The 3,628-nt window shown below is 39.9% G+C and overlaps 1 protein-coding gene across 1 annotated transcript in view; it reads left to right on the top strand.

Annotated features, from left to right (window-relative positions):
- LOC112159237 (zinc finger protein 239) overlaps positions 1-620 on the top strand; it is a gene marked incomplete in the record, with an annotated part of 3,737 nt that extends 3,117 nt beyond the window's left edge. The window contains 1 exon segment of the mRNA XM_024293186.2: positions 1-620.
- Between the last annotated feature and the right edge of the window lie 3,008 nt (positions 621-3,628).

Genomic DNA, 3,628 nt, shown 5'->3' with positions numbered 1-3,628 from the left:
TCTTGTAAAGTGCATGTTTTTTTGTGTTATAAATTATGTTCTTCCAATTCCAAAATTAAATATATTTTTATTTTAAAAAAATATTTCCTCATTTTTTTCAGCTTTTTGCTGCAGTTTTGACAAACAGGAAGTAGAATTCCTGCGTACAACTTGAATTGCGGCGGGACAGACGTGATGTAGCCGATGTAAACGGTTCCTTATTGATCAAGAATTCGTCTATTTTATGTGTCAAAGCTGCGGCAACCTTCCCTGCTCTGTCGTTCTGCTCACCTGGCAGGTGTGGGCCAATAATATTTCAGCACCTGGGGGGGGTATTTAGGTCAACCAGATAATTGGAACCAGACCAGGAACAGGACACATGTTTGTGGGTTTTTCCACAGTTTAGTTGGGGCTTTTTTTTGTTTCCTTCGAGTGGTTTAAATTTGGTTTGACCGTCTTTATCCGGGCGCTGCTGCTGACAGTCATTGTGGTCGATCAAGTGTCTCCCTGACACTTTTTTGGGGGTGCGCAAAGTTACAGTCCTTTAATTTTTGCAGGACGTTCATATTTCCTTTGCTTTACGAAACAATTTTTTTTCCTTTTTTTTTTTTTATAAATAAACTATTCCTCGTTCTTCTGGTGTTTATTTGTATTTTTTGTGGTTAAAAAAAGCAATAAATAAACCTTTTTAATTTCTGCCTCATATTTTATGACTAAGGAGTCGTAGAAATTTAAAAAATATATTTATATCTTTGAAATCTGGCAAAAAACGGAGCAAAAAAAGTAAAAAAAGACTTAAACAGAATGAAAATTTCAGATTTAAAAGAAAACTGTTAAAACAGTTTTCTGTCGCCCCCTAGTGGCAGCTTCTGACAAATCACTGTTACTACTATAATAAACATTGATGAACTGTTGTTCATTTTGCATGAATAAAACACAAACATTAAAAGAAAACAACTTTTTTTTTCTTTTTTTAACATTTAGATACTTTTTAAAATGTTTCTTTAACAAAGGAGCCACAATAGAGGCGTAAATGGGCCAAGTGTGGCTCCAGATGATCTAGATCCTGGTTCTCTTTCTTTCCAGTCTGGAATTTCCGACACATGAAAACCAGAACTGTTCTCAAAAACCTCCTCAGAGGAGGACGTCTGTTCAGCTTACAGCTAACATTATTACAGGTAATGATAAAGTTCATGATTTTGTTAAAAAGTTTTAAAAATGTAGCTTTAAAGTATTAAATACATGTTTATCCTGTTCAGCTATGACCTAAGGTGTATTTTGGATTTTACCCCTTGTGTGATTGAGTTCGACACCCCTGTTCTAGAACCACAGTGTACCATCTCCTGATGGCTACTTCCTCCATGTCATAAACATGGAATCATCTCAGACTGGTTTCTTGAAGATGACAATGAGTTCACTGGACTCTAACGAGCTCCACAGTCACCAGAACCCAATAGAACCCGGAGATCGACATTATGGATGTTCAGCTGTTATGTGAGTGATGCTGTCATGTTAGTATGGACCAGACTCTCTTAGGAATGAATCACAGAGTTCTGAAGGGTTCTAGCAACCTCATATTGTGACTAAGTTCACTGCAGCTCTGCCGTCCGACCTCTGCTGACTATAAATGACATTTCTACACCAAATATCCAATTCTCTGCCACCTACTGTATTGAATAAATTGCCCATCATTTGAGTGGCGAGATTCGGAACAGGCGGCGTGGCCTTCATCAGGATAAATTATTCAGGGTCTCTTGTCGCAGGTGTAGCCGCAGGACAGCAGAAACGTCCAAACCCGTCACTCCGCGTTTTAAATATGAACAAATCGCCCTCTGTTTACGAGCCGTGGAGGACCTTGAGTTGTGAGGATGCTCCTCTTCCCGCCGCAGAATACTAAACAGGGACTTTGGGTGCAGGAGAGAGCTGGTGGTGGATTAGCATGGAAGCAAAACTGGCAACATCTACGGAAAACAATCGGCACACAGCGATTCTGAGCCACGGAGGACGGGGTTTCAGGACACGCCGAGTTCATACGAGCCCCCGCTGACGCCGTCAAAGCAGGTGCGCGCACGTCCGCCGCGCCGGCTGTAATCAGAGTGCAGTGTGTTTTTCTCTGCTGTGTAATTCATCAAAGTGACGGATGCCAATGAGTCTCAGTCAGCCAGACGGCCTCGGCTAATCAATCATCAGCCTCGCCGCTCTCTGCGTCTCTGCTGACATCTTTTTAGGAGGTAAACTCAGACGTCCTCTCAGTCACAGCGCTGCTCCCACGAATTGGTCGGGTCAGCGTAGAGATGTAGGCCGTACCGTGACCTTAAGCTGCGACCTGGCTCTCTCATTTGTCCAAAAATACACAACACTTCCTCCGCATTGGTTCTGACCCGCTGCCATCCTGACTTTGAGTGAAGATGTCACGTAAAAACTCACCAGGATTTGCACACGTCTGTGAAAATGAATGTATCATGAATGATTAATCCACATGGAAAGTTATTATTGAATTAATGCAGAGAGAAAAGATTTCCCCAGAATCATCCTCAAATTTTATGAATGGGGAAAATCTCCAGCCACAAGTCCAAGTCAGGTATCTGGTTACAAGTCCATCAAAAATTAGTCTTTTGCCACAATTCCAAGTCATTTCTACAGTTTTTATTCCCAAATCAAAATTTGTTCTCTAGTCAAAGATCTAAGTCTCCAGTCACAAGTTTGAGCAAAGATTCAGGTCTTTAGCCACAATTCCAAGTCATTTCTACAGATGTCATTAGCAATCAAAATTTAGTCTGTAGTCAAAGTTTAAGTCTCCATTCTCCACTTCAAGTCAGGTTTACAAGTTCAAGTCAAGTCTCTGGTCACAATTTCAAACAGGTTCAAGTCTGTAGTCACAACTCCAAATCATTTCTACAGGTCTCATTTTCAGCCAAGATTTAATCTCTAGTCAAAGTCTAAGTCACGAGTTAAGAGTCCAAGTCAAGTGTCTGGTTACAAGTCAATGCAAAAACTCAAGTCTTTAGCCACAATTCTAAGTAATTTCTACAGACTTCATTCCCAAATCAAACTGTATTCTCTAGTTGGAGTTCTAAATCTCTAGTCGCAAGTCAGCTCTCAGGTCATAAGTTAATACAAAGGTTAAAATCTTTAGCCACATTTGCTAGTCATTTCAATGGGAGTCATTCCCAATCAAGATTTAGTTTCTAGTCAAAGATCTAAGTCTCTGTTCTCTATGAAAATCAGGTCTCTGGTTTACAAGATCAAGTCGTTTCTTGCCACAAGTCATTTCTAAAATTTTCAGAGCTAAATCAAGATTTAGTCTCCAGTTGCAAGTTCAAACAAAGGTTCAAGTCTTTAGCCAGAATTCCAAGTCAATTCTACAGGTGTCATTCGCAGTCAATATTTAGTCTCTTATCAAAGTTCTAAGTCTTCAGTCACAAGTCCAAGTCAGGTATCTGGTTATAAGTCAATGCAAAAATTAAAGTCTAGCCAAATTCCAAGTCTTTTCTATGATTTTCATTCCTAAAATAAAGGGTCAGTGTCCAGTCCCAAGTTCAAGTCAAGTCTCTTGTCAAAATTTCAAGCAAAGGTTCAAGTCTATAGGCAAAGGTCTGAGTCATTTCTAAAGCTTTTAGTCCCAAATCAAAATTTAGTCTCTAGTCAG

This window comes from Oryzias melastigma, linkage group LG23 (assembly GCF_002922805.2).
Source record: "Oryzias melastigma strain HK-1 linkage group LG23, ASM292280v2, whole genome shotgun sequence".
Classification (NCBI taxonomy): domain Eukaryota; kingdom Metazoa; phylum Chordata; class Actinopteri; order Beloniformes; family Adrianichthyidae; genus Oryzias; species Oryzias melastigma.
The sequence above is the reverse complement of the archived record's forward strand: the minus strand, read 5'-3'. Positions and strand labels throughout refer to the sequence as shown.